This window comes from Arachis stenosperma, chromosome 1 (assembly GCF_014773155.1).
Source record: "Arachis stenosperma cultivar V10309 chromosome 1, arast.V10309.gnm1.PFL2, whole genome shotgun sequence".
Classification (NCBI taxonomy): Eukaryota; Viridiplantae; Streptophyta; class Magnoliopsida; order Fabales; family Fabaceae; genus Arachis; species Arachis stenosperma.
In genome coordinates, this window is record NC_080377.1 from 52,990,833 (window position 1) to 53,011,426 (window position 20,594).

Sequence of the window (20,594 nt, forward strand, 5' to 3'; positions counted from 1 at the left end):
GTTGTAATCGGGGTTTAGAAGATGAGAAGCAAGTGATTTAAATGACAATTAATTTAAATGGCGATTAAAAGTAATTAATAACTGTAAAAACAACTTTTGGCAAGGTAAGAGAAATTGGAAGTCCAACTTGGTGATCTCTCTCAACAATAATGAAAGTTGTATCTAAATTCCACTTGGTCAACCTTTACCAGGGCAAAGGAAAGTCAAGGGACTAATTAAATTGACCTTTGAATCCTAATTATTTCTTAAGAAAAGGTTGGGATTATTTAAGTTCAGCTCAATTAGCAAGATAACGATTACATTATGTTGAGTTTAATAACTGTTGAGTTACTGAATTCTTACCAGGACCAAAAGAGGAAAAGTAAATTGCTAGAATAAAATATCTTCAAATCGTAAACAATGATAATCATAAATTAATAAGAGCAATAATAAACTGAAAATACCTCAATATCATTAATTCAAATAATAATCTGTAACATGGAATAATTCATAAATTAAATTATAAAAGTAATGATCAATTCAAATGCTGGAATAAATAATTATAGAACTAAAATAAAAGAACATTTAAACCTGGATCCAGAGTTACTCCCAAAACAAGAAGAAGTCCTAAATCCTCAGAGAGAGAGAATCTCTCTCTAGACTAAATCTAAATCATAGAAAACTAAAAATTGGCGAGCTCTCTTTGAATGGATGCTTTTCCTCACTTCATAACCTCTGGTCTATGCTTTCTGGACTTGGATTTGGGCCAAAAAGGGCTTTAGAACTCGCTGGGCCATGTTCTGTAATTTTCTGGTGCGTGGCCTCTGTCACGCGTCCGCGTGGGTCACGCGTCCGCGTGGGTCACGCGGTCGCGTCATTCTGAGCTTTTCCTTGCCACGCGGTCGCGTCAGTCATGCGACCGCGTCATGTGCGTTCTGCTTAAGGCGCGCGGTCGCGTCAGTCATGCGGCCGCGTCGCTGAATCTTCGCTTCTGGCACGCGATCGCGTCGTCTATGCGATCGCGTGAACACCAGTTTCCTTAAAGCTCCGTTTTGCTTTCTCCTTCCATTTTTGTATGTTTCCTTTTCCATCCTCTAAGTCATTTTGCCTTAGAAAATCTGAAACTACTCAACATACTAATCATGGCATCGAATGGAAATAAAGGTAATTAAAATAATTAATTTTTAAAGCTTAGGAAACATGTTTTTCACAATACGACATAATACGACATAATAAGGAAGGGAAGTAAAACCATGCAATTAATGAATAAGTAGGTGAAGGATTATATAAATCACTCAAATTAGCACAAATAACTCACGAAATATGGGTTTATCAACCTCCCTACACTTAAACACTAGCATGTCCTCATGCTAAATCCAAGGTAAATAAATAAGGTTATAGTGATGGAATGTCATGCAATGCAACCTAATTTAAAATGCAACTACCTAATGGGTCATGCATCATGCAACTCTTTTATTCACTCATATATAAAGCTTACTTGTAGCTAAGTTAATTCACATTCCCAAGGAGTTATGTATATATATATATATGTAGCCACCCTTAAATATAAATCCTTAATTAGACTAAGATCTCATCTAACATACATATTCAGCAAGATAAAACTCTCTTTACCTATTTTCCATATTATCCCACTTATTGTTTACATGCTCATGTTTCACTTTTTATTTTATCCCATGTGCATTATTTTCATTGGGGAATTTTTTTTTTGTATCCCCTTTTATTAGATGCTAATTTTTTTTAATGCAAATGGTAATTGAATAACTTTGATTTTCCCATGAGCATGCTTTCCAAATTTATTTTAATTCTTTTTAATCTTCCTAACCCTTTGTTTTCTATCACTCATGTTCCCACAAGGTTTCCCACATTTAACTCTATTATGATTTTCTATCTTAAGCTAACCAAGGATTCACTTGGGGTTTTCTTTGTTTTTCTGCTTAAGGCTAGTAATTGGCTAAATAGAATAAGGGGTTTTAAAAGGCTCAAGGGACTAACAAGGGTGATGTAAAAGGTAGGCTAATTTGGGGTAAGTGAGCTAAAATCAAATGATAGGCTCAATCATTCTCTTGGTATGTATCTATTCTATATTCTATAATTGGACATATAGATTAAGCAAAGGAAAGAACATCAGAATAAAAAGAAATGTAACACACAGAAATAAAATTATGGGTTTGAATGCAACCATACAATTAAGCTCAAGACTCACAGGCTGTGTGTTCTCTAACTCAAGCATCATATATCATTTATATATTGTATGCAGGTTTAGTTAAAAATTCCCATTATTCTCATAAAAAAATTATTAAGGTAGCTTTTAAAGTTTTAATGTTCCTCCTTGATGAAATGTTGTTAGCTTAACTACATCATGTAATGCTATATACAAGGTTTATGGATTTAAATCTGATAGTTCAATTTCCTAGCTTACTTCCTTTTTATATTTTTTTCTATTTAAACTATACTATCTTATGCTAAAAAGGGTAAACTATACTAATTAATCCACTAATAAATTAGAATTGCAAACTAAACTAAATACTAAAATAAACTAAATGGCTAAAAATATGAACTAAAGATGCAAAATGCAGAAATAGAGTAAAAATCATAAAAGCAATGTAAGTACTCAGAGAATAACAGTAAAAAGAAAAATACAGAAAATATCCAAATAAAGAAAAAGTATGTAGTGGTTCACCAAAATAAAAATGCCAGAGATGGCGACCTCCCCACACTTAAAATGAAGCATCGTCCCCGATGCACAATCAAGCCGGGTGTGAAGGGGTGTCATCACTGGTAGGGATGGCAGCTGGAGTCTCAGTAGTGGTGGGTTGGGAGTCTGGCTGCTGTAGAGGTGGGGCTGACTGTATCGGGATCTCTGGATCCGCAGCCTCTATCTGGGGCATAACCTCCTGATGTGGGGCAGCCTGCTCTGTGGCGGCCTGCTGATGGGTCTCCTCTTGGAAATGAGTCGCTGCCTGGGAATGAGGCTCCTCCTCGTGCTCATCCTCCTCCTCCTCTGATGGCTCTGATGGAGTGTCGGGCTCGGAGGGGATGTCGGCGCCCTGTCTGATCATCAGCTTCAGATGGGAATAGCGTCGCTTGCTGCGGCGCTCTAATCTCTCATACCGGCGCCTGTTACGGCGCTCCGTCTGATCAAGCTGGCGGAATAGACGGTGCAGGAGGCGATAAACCGGCTCAGAGGCGGGTGGAGGTGCAGTGGTGGCAGCAGGGGCAGCTGTGGATGAAGAGGGTCCAGCAGACGGTGGGGCTGTCTCATCAGTAGCAGTGAAGGGTGGTGGTCTGTAGCCCAAAGCTAGGAAGTTCCTGCTGTGAGGAATGATTTTCCTGCAATCCGCCGCTGGTGGTCTCTCATCGGCATCCTCCCATGGCACGTCAGCCCGACGGCCAAGCTGTGTAACTAGATACGAAAAAGGGAGGGTGCCTCGGACGTGGATCCTGGCCATATAGTGCCGGATAAAACGAGACAAGTACAGGTCCTTACCCTCCAGCACACACCAGAGGAGGGTAATCATGGCAACCGGGATCTCAGTCTCATGAGTACTTGGCATCACATAGTTGCTCAAGATCTGATGCCATAGCCGAGCCTCATCATTCAAGTACACTCTCTTGATCCCTCTAGGCATGGTAGTGTCCTGACCCATCTCCCAAGGAACTGTCGGGTCGAGAGCTATCCGTGCCTTCACGGTATCCCAATCAAACTGCATCTGACTCATGTCCGCCTCAGCCTTTGAAAAACCATCAGGCTGATCGGATTTGGCTGGGAGCTAGAGGATGTCCTCTAAGGCCTCTTCAGTGACCAGAATTTGTTTTTCACTCAGGTTTACGGCATCTAAGGTGGTGAGGTAGTAGTTGCAATAGAATTCCCGGACCCAAGATGCGTTGACCTCTGTCAGTGTTCTTTCCAGAAAGAACCAGCCCCTTTGCTTGATTTGCTCAGTGGTGTACTGCTGGAGGGCTTCTGGAATTTTCAGAGTTTGTTCCAGGTATAGATTTCTGGAGTTTGCAAAAGTCGGGTACTTCAGTTCACAGTACCGGTTCGCAAATTTTATAGGATCAGTCGAAGGGAGCAGCTGGTCAGCTTTTTCCTGCTGTGTGAAGTTCTTCTCCCGCCATGAGGAATTGTGCATTAGAGCAATGATGGACTGGGAGGAAGCTCCTCTCTTGCGCTTGCCAGTAGCCTTGCCTTTGTCTTTCCTTTGTGAGGCAGACATCCTGAAAAACAGAAAACTAGGGAATGGATAAAATAGGAAAGCAAATAGGCAATTTAAACAAAGGAAACTCAAAGCGCTAAGGGAGAAATAAAAGAAGGAAAATGAGTAATTGAAATGTGACTGAATGAGTGTTAAATGGAAAGAAAAAAATATCAATATGCCATAGTGAGAAAGTTAGAGGAAGTGAAAGTAATCAGAAAAGAGATCAAAAGGGTTAGTATGGTAAAAGAAATTAGTAAATTAAAATTAGTGAGTTAGGAAAGGAAGTGGCATAGAAAAATTCCATAGAACAAGGATTCACAGGTAAGAATAGAAGTACTCATAATTGAACAAGCAGTTTATGAACCAGGAAATCAAAAAGGATAAGAAAGTGGCCCTAGCATTCATGAAATGGTTTGGGGGAAGCAGAGGAAAACAGAGTTGCCAAACCAAAACAAGAATGAAAACAATTTTAAAAAAAAATTTGGGCAGCATTCCGGCTAAAATTGGATTGTCCCGGAAAATAAACAGCAATCATATCAGTTCATATGAATTAAAAGAAAGCAAGCTGCATGTACATAGATATAAAATAAACATAAAAACTCAATGTAAACAGCAGCAACATACAAGAAAGCAGCATATGAATCATGAATATAGCAGCAGCAAATTTGCACATAGGATAAAACAGAAGTAAGAACAATGAAAGAAAACAGACCTAGATCCACGAACCACAGCCTAAGCTACCTAACAACCTAAAAATCCACTACAACATGCAAGTCTAGATATCCTAATTATGAATCATAAATAGAAAAGTGACGAATGGGCAAAAATGGGTGCGTGTTGCGAAACCTGGTAAGCGGAAGGGGTGGAACAGGGGAGAAGGTGATTGCGGCGGCGTCCGACGCGGTGGTGGTGCACGGCGTCGCGGTGGCGGCGGAGGGGGGTATTAGGGTTAGTGAGAGAGGAAGAGGATAGGGGAATGGAGGGTGGTGGTTGCTGTTGGCTGAAGGAGGTGGGTGGCGGAGAGGGGGCGCGGCAGGTTGGCCGGCGGTGGAAGGCGGTGGCTGCGGTTGGCAGTGGTGGAGAGGGGGGAAGAGAGGAAGAAGGAAGAAGAGAGAAGGGGAGGGGGTGGTACGGCGGTGGCGGCTGGGCGGCGGCGGCGTCAGGGTGGTGGCGTGGGGGAAGAAAAGGAGAGAAGGGGGAGAGGGTTAGGGGTGAAGGGAGGGCTGCGCGACTGATAGGGTTCGCGTGGCTGCGGGGGTTATATTATCGAATCCACGCGGCCGCGTGCAGCACGCGATTGCGTGGTTGGGATGAAAATGGGGATGATGCGATCGCGTGGGTTGCGCGATCGCATGAGAGGGGGAAAAGAGGAGTGACACGATCGCGTGGGTCTCGCGATCGCATCGTTGGAATTTGTGCTAAACGCACGACTCCAGCGCCGTTTCAGCGCAACTCTCTGTCTCCATTTGGGGTGAAGTGCATGGATGAATCCATCATCCTTGGCAGACCCTTCCTAGCCACAGCAAAGGCTATGATTGACGTGGACAGAGGAGAATTGATCATTCAAGTGAATGAAGAATCCTTAGTGTTTAAGGCTCAAGGACATCCCTCTATAACCATAGAGAGGAAGCATGAAGAGCTTCTCTCAAACAGAGTCAAACAGAGCCCCCACAGTCAAACTCTAAGTTTGGTGTTGGGAGGCCACAACCAAATTCTAAGTTTGGTGTTGAACCCCCATATTTAAACTCTAAGTTTGGTGTTGGGAGGTTCCAACATTGCTCTGAGTATCATTGAGGCTCCATGAGAGCCTTCTGTCAAGCTACTGACATTAAAGAAGCGCTTGTTGGGAGGCAACCCAATGTTATATTTATCTATTTTCCTTTGTTATTTTATGTTTTTTGTAGGTTGATGATCATGAGAAGTCACAAAATCAATTGAAAAAGCAAAAACAGAATGAAAAACAGAAAGAAAAACAGCACACCCTGGAGGAAGACCTTGCTGGCGTTTAAACGCCAGTAAGGGCAGCAAATGGGCGTTTAACGCCCAGTCTGGCTCCATTCTGGGCGTTTAACGCCAGAAAGGAGCACCAGACTGGCGTTAAACGCTAGGAAAGGGCAAGAAGTTGGCGTTAAACGCCAGAAATGGGCACCAGCCCGGCGTTTAACGCCAGAATTGGCACAGAGAGCGATTTTGCTCGCCACTTGGTGCAGGGATGACTTTTTCCTTGACACCTCAGGATCTGTGGACCCCACAGGATCCCCACCTACCCCACCACTCTCTCTCTTCTTCACCCATTCACCAATCACCTCAACACCTCTTTCTCAAAAACCCTTCACCTATCAAATCCTATCTTTCTCTTCACCACTCACATCCATCCTTCATAAAACCCCACCTACCTCACCATTCAAATTTAAACCACTTTCCCTCCCAAACCCACCCTCCCATAGCCGAACCCTACCCCTCTCTCCATCCCTATATAAACCCATCTTCACCCTTTCATTTTCACACACCCTAAACACTACTCCCCCTTTGGCCGAACCACAAAGCCACCTCCATCTCCTCTATTTCTTCTTCTACTCTCTTCTTTCTTCTTTTGCTCGAGGACGAGCAAACCTTTTAAGTTTGGTGTGGTAAAAGCATTGCTTTTTGTTTTTCCATAACCATTTTATGGCATCCAAGGCCGGAGAAACCTCTAGAAAGAGGAAGGGGAAGGCAAAAGCTTTCACCTCCGAGTCATGGGAGATGGAGAGATTCATCTCAAGGGTGCATCAAGACCACTTCTATGAAGTTGTGGCCTTGAAGAAGGTAATCCCCGAGGTCCCTTTCAAACTCAAAAAGAGTGAATATCCGGAGATTCGACATGAGATTCGAAGAAGAGGTTGGGAAGTTCTTACCAACCCCATTCAACAAGTCAGAATCTTAATGGTTCAAGAGTTCTATGCCAATGCATGGATCACCAAGAACCATGATCAAAGTGTGAACGCAGACCCAAAGAATTGGCTTACAATGGTTCGGGGGAAATACTTAGATTTTAGTCCAGAAAATGTAAGATTGGCATTCAACTTGCCCATGATGCAAGGAGATGAACACCCTTACACTAGAAGGGTCAACTTTAATCAAAGGTTAGACCAAGGCCTCACAGACATTTGTGAAGAGGGCGCCCAATGGAAGAGAGATTCAAGAGGGAAGCCGGTTCAACTGAGAAGGCATGACCTCAAGCCCGTGGCTAGGGGATGGTTGGAGTTTATCCAACGCTCAATCATTCCCACTAGCAACCGGTCTGAAGTTACTCTAGACTGGGCCATCATGATCCATAGCATCATGATTGGAGAAGAAGTAGAAGTTCATGAGGTTATATCCCAAGAACTTTATAAGGTGGCGGACAAGTCCTCTACCTTGGCAAGGTTAGCCTTTCCTCATCTCATTTGTCACCTCTGTTATTCAGTTGGAATTGACATAGAGGGAGACATCCCCAATGATGAGGACAAGCCCATCACTAAGAAAAGGATGGAGCAAACAAGAGATCTCACTCATCATGAAGTTCCTGAGATACCTCAAGGGATGCACTTTCCTCCACAAAACTATTGGGAGCAAATCAACACCTCCCTAGGAGAATTGAGTTCCAACATGGGACAACTAAGGGTGGAGCACCAAGAACATTCCATTCTCCTCCATGAAATTAGAGAAGATCAAAGAATCATGAGAGAGGAGCAACAAAGATAAGGAAGAGACATTGAGGAGCTCAAGCACTCCATAAGATCTTCAAGAGGAAGAACAAGCCGCCATCACTAAGGTGGACCCGTTCTTTAATTTCCTTGTTCTTTATTTTCCTGTTTTTCGAATTTTCATGCTTATGTTTATCTATGTTTGTATCTCATGATCATTAGTGTCTTAGTGTCTATGCCTTAAAGTTATGAATGTCCTATGAATCCATCACCTTTCTTGAATGGAAAGTGTTCTTAATTGAAAAAGAGAAGAATTGCATGAATTTTGAATTTTATAACAGATTAATTATTTTGATATGGTGGCAATACTTTTGTTTTCTGAATGTATGCTTAAACAGTGCATATGTCTTTTGAATTTGTTGTTCATGAATGGTTGGCTCTTGAAAGAATGATGAAAAAGGAGACATGTTACTGAGGATCTGAAAAATCATAAAAATGATTCTTGAAGCAAGAAAAAGCAGTGAATACAAAAAAAAGAGAAAGAAAAAGAAAGAAATAAAGTTGTGATCCAAGGCAAAAAGAGTGTGCTTAAGAACCCTGGACACCTCTAATTGGGGACTCTAGCAAAGCTGAGTCACACTCTAAAAAAGGTTCACCCAATTATGTGTCTGTGGCACGTATGTATCCGGTGGTAATACTGGAAGACAGAGTGCTTTGGGCCACGGCCAAGACTCATAAAGTAGCTGTGTTCAAGAATCATCATACTTAACTAGGAGAATCAATGACACTATCTGGATTCTGAGTTCCTATAGAAGCCAATCATTCTGAATTTCAAAGGATAAAGTGAGATGCCAAAACTGTTCAGAGGCAAAAAGCTAAAAGCCCCGCTCATCTAATTAATACTGATCTTCATAGATGTTTTTGGAATTCATTGCATATTCTCTTCTTTTTATCTTATTTGGTTTTCAGTTGCTTGGGGACAAGCAACAATTTAAGTTTGGTGTTGTGATGAGCGGATAATTTATACGCTTTTTGGCATTGTTTTTAGTATGTTTTTAGTATGTTTTAGTTAATTTTTATTATATTTTTATTAGTTTTTAGTTAAAATTCACTTTTCTGGACTTTACTATGAGTTTGTGTGTTTTTCTGTGATTTCAGGTATTTTCTGGCTGAAATTGAGGGACTTGAGCAAAAATCTGATTCAGAGACTGAAAAGGACTGCAGATGCTGTTGGATTCTAACCTCCCTGCACTCGAAGTGGATTTTCTGGAGCTACAGAAGCCCAATTGGCGCGCTCTCAACGGCGTTGGAAAGTAGACATCCTGGGCTTTCTAGCATTGTATAATAGTCTATACTTTGCCCGAGATTTGATAGCCCAAACCGGCGTTTCAAATCAGCTCAAAACTGCCCGGCGTTAAACGCCGGAACTGGCACAAGAATGGGGGTTAAACACCCAAACTGGCACAAAAGCTGGCGTTTAACTCCAAGAAAAGTCTCTACACGAAAATGCTTCAATGCTCAGCCCAAGCACACACCAAGTGGGCCCGGAAGTGGATTTTTATGTCATTTACTCATTTCTGTAAACCCTAGGCTACTAGTTCTCTACATATAGGACCTTTTACTATTGTATTCTCATCTTGGTTCTTCTGGTTCCCACTCTGGGGGCCGAAGCCAATGATCACTTTTGTCTTATGTATTTTCAACGGTGGAGTTTCTACACACCATAGATTAAGGTGTGGAGCTCTGCTGTACCTCTAGTATTAATGTAATTACTATTGTTCTTCTATTCAATTCAGCTTGTTCTTATTCCAAGATATTCATTCGCACTCAAGAACTTGATGAATGTGATGATTATGTGACGCTCATCATCATTCTCACTTATGAACGCGTGCCTGACAACCACTCCCGTTCTACAAGCAAACAAGGCTTGAATGTTTATCTCTTGGATTCCTTAATCGGAATCTTCGTGGTATAAGCTAGAATTGATGGCGGCATTCAAGAGAATCCGGAAGGTCTAAACCTTGTCTGTGGTATTCTGAGTAGGATTCAATGATTGAATGACTGTGACGAGCTTCAAACTCCTGAAGGCTGGGCGTTAGTGACAGACGCAAAAGAATCAATGGATTCTACTCCAACCTGATTGAGAATCGACAGATGATTAGCCGTGCCGTGACAGGGTGCATTGAATATTTTCACTGAGAGGATGGGATTGTAGCCACTGACAACGGTGATACCCAACATACAGCTTGCCATGGAAAGGAGTAAGAAGGATTGGAAGAAGACAGTAGGAAAGCAGAGAGACGGAAGGGACAAAGCATCTCCATTCGCTTATCTGAAATTCTCACCAATGAATTACATAAGTATCTCTATCTTTATGCTTTATTCATATATCAGTCATAACCATTTGAATCTGCCTGACTAAGATTTACAAGGTGACCATAGCTTGCTTCATACTAACAATCTCCGTGGGATCGACCTTTACTCGCGTAAGGTTTATTACTTGGACGACCCAGTGCACTTGCTGGTTAGTTGTGCGAAATTGTGATAAAGAGTTGAGATTGCAATTGAGCGTACCATGTTGATGGCGCCATTGTTGATCACAATTTCGTGCACCAATTAACATGAATGCTATGCATGATTCCAGGTTTAATAGATTAAAATGAAGAAGGAAAAAGGAAAGCAATCAACAAGAAATAAATTGAAAAAGAAGCGACCATACCATGGTGGGTTGTCTCCCACCTAGCACTTTTAGTTAAAGTCCTTAAGTTGGACATTGGAGGAGTATCCTGTTATGGTGGTTTATGTTTAAATTCGTCCAAAAATCTCCACCAGTGCTTGGAATGCCAATAGCCTCCGGGATCCCAAACTAGGCATGTGAAGCTTCTGAGCAACTTTAAATATATTGTTAGGCTCCCGGGATGACAAACGTCAGAATAAACTCCAGGATTCCAAGCCTTGCTTTTAAATCCGCCTCCGTCTTGATCTACACGTCTCCATCCGGGCGGTTTAAAAAGTAGAATCTCACCGTGGTGACCAAACGTTCTCCGTGATCCATGCAATTGAGCATGATACCAATCCGTGTACTTCGAGGTGAAGCGTGGAGCCTTATTGAACCTTGTGCACCAGCTCTGAGTACGAGCCATTTCCCTCTTACTCTTAAAGCCGCAGAGAGCTCTAAGCTGGCCATCTGTTTCGAGCAAACCATATCCAAGTGAATAAGTGAAGTTATAAGTTAAGGATTGTACCCACTTGAAGCTTGTATTAGGTGGTAATGGCCTTGGGATAGGTGTTTTTGGTGGTTCTGCAAGTTCCGTTTCCTTGTGCTCTTCTGTGAATTCCTCCACTTCTTTGCAAAGATCTTCAATTATATCTGTGTCCTGGTCAAAGTTTTCTATGTCTTCCTCATCACTCAAGTCATAGATTGGAGGTTGAGAGAAATCTACCTCCGCATCATCTTCATATTCACTTGGGGAAGATTCTTCGATCTCAGAGAATTCACTTGCGGACGCAAGTTCATCACCAAGAGAGCTAGACTTGTGAATATCATCATCAAGGGAATTTATTTCTTGGATTATTCCGTCTGATTCCTCATAAACGACTTGCCTTGGAGATTGTACAGTATCTTCCTTAGCATCAACTGTAGCATCCTGGACGGAGTTTTCCTCAATTCTGGATTCCCATGGAGGTTCAGCATCGCCTAGATCTTCAACCAACTCTTCTTTTTGAACAATGACAGCTTCTTCCACTTGTTCTAGTACAAATTCATTCTCTGCCTTGTCCACTGGAGTCTCTAGTATTTCTTTCATGCTACGCTCTTCATCGGGTTATCCACATGGAGCTGTGGTTGATCCTTGTATATTTGAGCACTTAGTGGCCCATTGGATTAGTGCGTGCTCCAGTTGCTGAATGGTTGTTTGAAATTTAATTACTGTTTCTTTTAGTCGATCCTCTGCTTCGCGGTTTGCTGGACTTAGATATGATACATAGGGAAGTGGTGATGACTGGGAACGATTGGATTGGTATTGGGGTAAGGAAGGATCATATGATGGCGAATGGTGAAGAGAAGCTTGTGAGTGTGGTGGTTCGAGGTTATGTTGAAGGGATGGTTCATATGCACGGGGTGGGGCTTGTTGGTAGTTACAAGGTTGTCCACCATGTCTTTCAGCTGGGTATGCGCAGTAGAATGGTCTTTGTCCAGGATATCTCGGAGGGTGTTGCTGCCAAAAGGGTTGATTAGATCCTCTTGGTTCCATCCATCCTTGATTGGTCTGACCTTGATGCACATTCCTGCTGTAACTTCTATTTTCTTTAACAATATTAGAACCAAACTCAAAGTGAGAGGGGTGAGAGTTCATAGTAGCAAATAAAGAAAAAAAGGAAAAACGAAAATAAATAAACAAGCAAAAGAAAAAAAAAATATTTACAATAGCCAATAATAAGGCACACGTTAGCAGTTCCCCGACAACGGCGCCATTTTGACGTCGGGATTTTTGCCAGTATAGAATTTCATAAAAATAGTCGCGTTGTAGATATAGTTTCTAAACCGACAGAAATCCCTTCGTACAAACGTTTGGGTGTCACAAGTAACAAACCCCTTATTATTCAACCTCGGGTCGTCTTCTCAAGGAACTGCAAGGGAGTATGTTCTTATTATTGGCTATAAAGGTTGTAATCGGGGTTTAGAAGATGAGAAGCAAGTGATTTAAATGACAATTAATTTAAATGGCAATTAAAAGTAATTAATAACTGTAAAAACAACTTTTGGCAAGGTAAGAGAAATTGGAAGTCCAACTTGGTGATCTCTCTCAACAATAATGAAAGTTGTATCTAAATTCCACTTGGTCAACCTTTACCAGGGCAAAGGAAAGTCAAGGGACTAATTAAATTGACCTTTGAATCCTAATTATTTCTTAAGAAAAGGTTGGGATTATTTAAGTTCAGCTCAATTAGCAAGATAACGATTATCAATTATGTTGAGTTTAATAACTGTTGAGTTACTGAATTCTTAACCAGGACCAAAAGAGGAAAAAGTAAATTGCTAGAATAAAATATCTTCAAATCGTAAACAATGATAATCATAAATTAACAAGAGCAATAATAAACTGAAAATACCTCAATATCATTAATTCAAATAATAATTTGTAACATGGAATAATTCATAAATTAAATTATAAAAGTAAATGATCAATTCAAATGCTGGAATAAATAATTATAGAACTAAAATAAAAGAACATTTAAACCTGGATCCAGAGTTACTCCCAAAACAAGAAGAAGTCCTAAATCCTCAGAGAGAGAGAATCTCTCTCTAGACTAAATCTAAATCATAGAAAACTAAAAATTGGCGAGCTCTCTTTGAATGGATGCTTTTCCTCACTTCATAACCTCTGGTCTATGCTTTCTGGACTTGGATTTGGGCCAAAAAGGGCTTTAGAACTCGCTAGGGCGTGTTCTGTAATTTTCTTGTGCATGACCTCTGTCACGCGTCTGCGTGGGTCATGCGGTCGCGTCATTCGGAGCTTTTCCTTGCCACGCGGTCGCGTCAGTCATGCGACCGCCTCATGTGCGTTCTGCTTAAGGCGCGCGGTCGCGTCAGTCATGCGGCCACGTCGTTGAATCTTCGCTTCTGGCACGCGATTGCGTCGTCCATGCGATCGCGTGAACACCAGTTTCCTTAAAGCTCCGTTTTGCTTTCTCCTTCCATTTTTGTATGTTTCCTTTTCCATCCTCTAAGTCATTCTGCCTTAGAAAATCTGAAACTACTCAACATACTAATCACGGCATCGAATGGAAATAAAGGTAATTAAAATAATTAATTTTTAAAGCTTAGGAAACATGTTTTTCACAATACGACATAATAAGGAAGGGAAAGTAAAACCATGCAATTAATGTGAATAAGTAGGTGAAGGATTATATAAATCACTCAAATTAAGCACAAAATAACTCACGAAATATGGGTTTATCACAGACATAGACCACCGGACAAGTCCCGGGGTTCTACGCAAAACATATTGTCAAAATACATCTTCCTTCTTATCCTATTCATTTTTTCTTTCCTAGCCCTAGTTTTCATTAAAAAACTATGAGCAGCTTTAGTTTTTTACATAGGTTATATAACTCAGAGATTGTCGGGGCAGCCGCTATTCCCCGACAATTCCAACTTATTATACTCATGGCTGGGGTTGGGGCATGTTAAGGCCCGCCTCCTCAGCCATTTGTCCTCCCTTAAAGAGTCCAGAGACATGCAATGCTGGCTTCTGCTCTCCTAAGTTCAGCAAAGCACTGCTGTTCTTCAATTTCTTGGTCTCCTTGTCCTCTCGCTCCTCCTTCCACTCCATATGTGTTAGTAGTGGCACCTGTATGAGTTCCCGTTTCCTTTTTAAATTTAGCTTCATTTCCAGCTTCTTAGCTAGCTGTGTTTCCCAATCTACCTGTGCTTTGATTCCTTCCTCTTGATCTTCATCACTTGCTAATTCCACATAGTAAAAATTCTCACCCTGGAAAGCATGCTGACCACTAGATTGATGTTTTTCATTCTGTGTTTCTTTAATTGGCTTCTTTAGTTGGTCTCCCTCCACATCACTCTTTGGCCAGGTTTGTATTTCCTTTCCCTCTACTCTGCCTTCCCACACTTGTATATCCTTGTTTTTTGCCAGCATGAGCCTTTTTAATTCTTGTCCTATGGTCTCCTTTCCTACTTTCTTTTCCAGGCCCAACGTCCCCTCAGCCGTTCTATAGCTATTCACCTCCCCCTCCTCTATTGTGTAATGTTTCAGCCCACTTTCTACCCCCTTCTTTGCTTGTACAGGATTTACCCCTTCATTGGCCCCCCATCTCTTTTGTTGGGCCCATCCCTTTGACCCTTGTACCTCTATAATTTTTCCTCCCTTTTGGGCCTTATATTTATTAGCCCATTCCTTTTTCCTTTCTCTTATCTCCTCAATGATATTTTTCAATTTATAGGCAGCTCCTAGGTCAGGCTACGTATCTCAAATTTCCTGAAATTTGGGGATTTTTGGTACTTTCTCTACCTGCTCCTCTGGTTCAGCCATCTCTTCCTCTCTCCCAGTTTGATTTTCCCAGACACTCTCCCCCCTAATTTTCTGCTGCTGTGCACGGTCATCCCTTATCCTGCTCTCCTCAGAATTTTACTTTTCATCACTCTCCCTGTCCAGGTTACGTTGCTCACGTGCCCTCTCCTCTCCTTCCTCACTCCATCCTTGTTGTCTTGAGCTGCCTCCTCCCACAGTTGAAACTGGTCTACCTTGACCCACACCCAGACCTGGTAAATATTTCCTTTTGGTGGGGTCCCAGCATGCCATGGCCGTTGGGTTCTTGCATATCTTCTTCTCATGCCCTAGTATTCCACAATTGAAGCAGTAACTATCCGGTAACCTCTCATACCTGAAGAAGACCTACACCGGTGGCAACTCCTCTCTGTCTAACCAGAACCCTGTAGGTAGAGCCTTGGTGATGTTGATGCTAACCCTGATCCTTAGATAAGGTTTCCTCAGTACTCCATCCTTTTTTGGATCTTCAGCCTCGGCTAACACTCCCAACATATCTCCAATGAGTTTACCTGTCTCTTTCTCCATAAAATCATGTGGGATGCCGTGTATCTGAATCTAAAACTCCATGAAGTCATGATCCACTTCGAACACTTATTCACCCTCCCTCCATAATCTTAGGTTGATCATATTTCCTCTAACATTTCATGGCCCATTCTGCATAATCTACAGCCCTCTCCTTCTATCTTTAAAGCTGAATAACATTTTTTTTGAACCAATATCAGTGACTGCTACATCTTGTGGATTTCCCCACATTCTCAGAAGAGCATTTTTACATGTTTTAAAGCTTATCTCATTGTCACTTATTATCTTACCCACCATATTTAAGCACTCTTTCTTGTATCCCAGCTCTCCAGGCTTGTTGAGCTTGATTACTTTTCCTTCAATGCTACTCATAATGTAACTCACTCAATGTACTTGTTGTGTTTTGCAGGTTTTTCAGAGGTTTGATAGTGGATAGTAGAAGAGGATATTTGTGGTTATTGATAGTGAAAGAAAATGACTCCCTTTTGGAGAAGAACCTGAAGTTCTTAGTTGACTCTCCTATTAAGAGAAGAAGAGCTCCCTACTGAAGCCACAAAAATATTGTTGCTTTTTAATTTTTTGCTCCATTTTCTCCATTTCTTTTAATATGGCGAAAATGGAACGTTATGCATGTAAATATATATATATAATATATATATATATATATATATAATATATATATATATATATATTATATATATATAAACAATGACCCCTAACTGCCCTTATTCATTATTCATCACCATCGACATCTTATCTTCTCTAATTAACCGAAGCCATAAGAAAAAAAATAAAGAAAGAAAGATAGTAGGTGAGAAAGAGAATTGACCAAGAGAGAAAGAGAAAGAATCGATGCTCCTTTGATTTTTCAACTTCAATTTTTTGAGATCTGTAATTCCGATTAAGAATCTAATCTGATAAAAGTGTTCGTATTCTCCTCTTCTAAACATTGGCATCATTTTTTTCGGTAGAAGTTGACGGTGATGTAGCTTCCGTTCTCCTTGAGTTTGGCAGATTGGAATTTGAGGAGGCATAGACGATTTCTGACATTTTCTTCTTCAGCAACTCGATCAAAAAGCTTCTCCGAAGTTTCTGTTATTTTGATTTCATACGGAGGTAGAGTTTGATAATTTTAGAATAATTAAATGTGAATTTAATAAGTGAATGTTGGTTTAATTGATTATTGTTTGAGGTTGATTAAGTTTATTGATGAGCGGATAATTTATACGCTTTTTGGCATTGTTTTTAGGTAGTTTTTAGTAAGTTCAAACTACTTTTAGGGATGTTTTCATTAGTTTTTATGTTAAATTCACATTTCTGGACTTTACTATGAGTTTGTGTGTTTTTCTGTGATTTCAGGTAATTTCTGGTTGAAATTGAGGGACTTGAGCAAAACTTTGAGAAGGAGGCTGACAAAGGACTGCTGATGCTGTTGGAATCTGACCTCCCTGCACTCGAAATGGATTCTCTAGAGCTAAAGAACTCCAAATGGCGCGCTCTCAACGGCGTTGGAAAGTAGACATTCAGAGCTTTCCAGAAATATATAATAGTCCATACTTTGTTCGGGAATTGACGACGTAAACTGGCGCTCAACGCTAGTTCCATGTTGCTGTCTGGAGTAAAACGCCAAAAACACGTCACGACCCGGAGTTGAATGCCCAAAACACGTTACAACTTGGCGTTCAACTCCAAGAGAAGCCTCAGCTCGTGGATAGATCAAGCTCAGCCCAAGCATACACTAAGGGGCCTTGGAAGTGGATTTATGCAATTACTTCTGTAAACCCTAGTTAGTAGCTAGTAGTATAAATAGGATAGTTTACTATTGTATTAGACATCTTTGGACGTTTAGTTCTCAGATCATGGGGCTGGCCACTCGCCATGCCTGAACCTTTCAATTATGTATTTTCAATGGTGGAGTTTCTACACACCATAGATTAAGGGTGTGGAGCTCTACTGTACCTCAAGTTTCAATGCAATTACTATTATTCTCTATTCAATTCTTTTTATTCCTGTTCTAAGATATTCGTTGCACTTCAACCTGATGAATGTGATGATCCGTGACACTCATCATCATCTCACCTATGAACGCGCGTTATTGACAACACTTCCGTTCTACCTTAGGCCAGGCGCATATCTCTGATTCCTTAATCAGAATCTTCGTTGTATAAGCTAGAATTGATGGCGGCATTCATGGATCCGGAAAGTCTAACCTGTCTGTGGTATTCCGAGTAGGATTCCGGGATTGAATGACTGTGACGAGCTTCAAACTCCTGAAGGCTGGGCGTTAGTGACAGACGCAAAAGAATCAAGGGATTCTACTCCAACCTAATTGAGAACCGACAGTTGATTAGCCGTGCTGTGACAGAGCATTTGGACCTTTTTCACTGAGAGGATGGGATGTAGCCATTGACAACGGTGATGCCCTACATACAGCTTGCCATAGAAAAGGAGTGACAAAGAAGGGAAAGGAAGAAGTAGGAAAGCAGAGATTCAGAGGAGCACAGCATCTCCATACACCTATCTGAAATTCCCACCATGGAATACATGAGTAACTTTATCTTTATTTTATGTTCTATTTATTATTTTCGAAAACCCAATAATCATTATAATCCGCCTGACTGAGATTTACAAGGTGACCATAGCTTGCTTCATACCAACAATCTCTGTGGGATCGACCCTTACTCACGTAAGGTATTACTTGGACGACCCAGTACACTTGCTGGTTAGTTGAACGGAGTTGTGTCCACACATAGCAAAGAGCCATAATAATGATTCCATACACAAACAAAGAGTACTACATTGATGTGATCACAATTTCTCCACCAAGTTTTTGGCGCCGTTGCCGGGGATTGTTCGATTTTGGACAAACTGACGGTTCATCTTGTTGCTCAGATTAGGTAATTTCTTTTCAAAATTTTTCAAAAATCTTTTTCAAAATTTTTCTTTTCTTTTTCATTTTTCCAAACTTTATTTTCGAAAAAATTAATAAAAATACAAAAAAAATTAAAAAATCATAAAAACTAAAAATATTTTGAGTTTTGTTTTGAGTCTTGAGTCAATTTTTAAGTTTGGTGTCAATTGCATGCTTTAAAATTTTTCTTGCATTTTTCGAAAATTCATGCATTCATAGTGTTTTCATGATCTTCAAGTTGTTCTTGGTAATTCTTCTTGTTGATCTTGATGTTTTCTTGTTTTGTGTTGTTTGTTATTTTTCATATGCATTTTTCGTTTGTTAGAGTCCATGCATTAAAGATTTCTAAGTTTGGTGTCTTGCATATTTTCTTTGCATCAAAAATTTTTCAAAATTATGTTCTTGATGTTCATCATGATCTTCAAAGTGTTCTTGGTGTTCATCTTGACATTCATAGTGTTCTTGCATGCATCATGTGTTTAATCCAAAATTTTCATGTTTTGGGTCATTTTTATGTTTTTCTCTCTCATCATTAAAAATTCAAAAAAATATCTTTTCCTTTTTTCTCTCAAAATTTCGAAAATTTGAGTTGACCAAGTCAAAAAAATTTTAAAATTAGTTGTTTCTTATGAGTCAAGTCAAATTTTCGATTTTAAAAATCTTATCTTTTCAAAATCCTTTACAAAAATCATATCTTTTCCATTTTTTCCTTTTTTCGAAAATTCCAAAAATCTTTTTCAAAATATTTTCAAAATCTTTTTCTTATCTTTATATCATATTTTCGAAATTACACTAACAATTAATGTGATTGATTCAAAAATTTGAAGTTTGTTACTTTCTTGTTAAGAAATGTTCAATCTTTAAATTCTAGAATCCTATCTTTTTAAGTTTCTTGTTAGTTAAGTAATTAATTTTAATTTTAAAATTAAATCTTTTTCAACCATATCTTATCTATTTATCTTATCTTTTTATCATATCTTTTTCAAAATTTATCTTTTTCAATTTTGATTTCAAAATATCTTATCTAACTTCTTGTCTTCTTATCTTTTCAAATTTGTTTTTAATTTGACTTTTTGTTTGTTTCTTATCTTTCAAACCACCTACTACTTTTCCCTCTAATTTTTGAAAATACTTCTCTCTTTTTCAAAAATTCTTTTAATTGTTTAAATTTTAATTTTAATTATATCTTATCTTTAATTTCGAAAATCACTAACCAATTTTCAAAATTATTTCGAAATTCTATATCTCTCATCTCTTCTATTTATTATTTATTTACTAACACTTCTCTTCATCTCTTATCACCTCCCTATCTTTACTCTTTACACAGACTATTCATCCCTCTCCTTCATTATCCCCTTTCTTCTTCTACTAACATAAAGGAATCTCTATACTGTGACATAGAGGATTTCTCTTTCTTTTCTTGTTCTCTTCTTCCTTATATGAGCAGGAGCAAGGAAAAAGACACTCTTGTTGAAACTGATCCAGAACCTGAAAGGACTCTGAAGAGGAAACTAAGAGAAGCTAAATTACAACAATCTAAAGGTAACCTTTCAGAAATATTAGAGCAAGAGAAGGAGATGGCAGCCGAAAATAATAGTAATGCAAGGAAGATGCTTGGTGACTTTACTAAACCCACTTCCAAGTTTGATGGAAGAAGCATCTCCATTCCTACCATTGGAGCAAACAATTTTGAGCTTAAGCCTCAACTAGTTGCTTTAATGCAACAGAACTGCAAGTTTTATGGACTTCCATCTGAAGATCCTTACCAGTTTTTAACTGAGTTCTTGCAGATTTGTGAGACTGTAAAGACGAATGGAGTAGATCCTGAAGTCTACAAGCTCATGCCTTTTCCCTTTTGCTGTAAGAGACAGAGCTAGAACATGGTTGGACACACAACCTAAAGATAGCCTGGACTCCTGGGATAAGCTGGTCACTGCCTTCTTGGATAAATTCTTTCCTCCTCAAAAGCTGAGCAAGCTTAGAGTGGATGTTCAGACCTTCAAGCAAAAAGATGGTGAATCCCTCTATGAAGCTTGGGAAAGATACAAGCAGATGACCAAAAATGTCCTTCTGACATGTTTCAGAATGGACCATATAGATATATTCTATTATGGTCTATCTGAGTTTTCCAAATGTCATTGGACCATTCTGCAGGTGGATCCATTCACCTAAAGAAAACGCCCTGCAGAAGCTCAAGAACTTATGACATGGTTGCAAATAACCATTCATG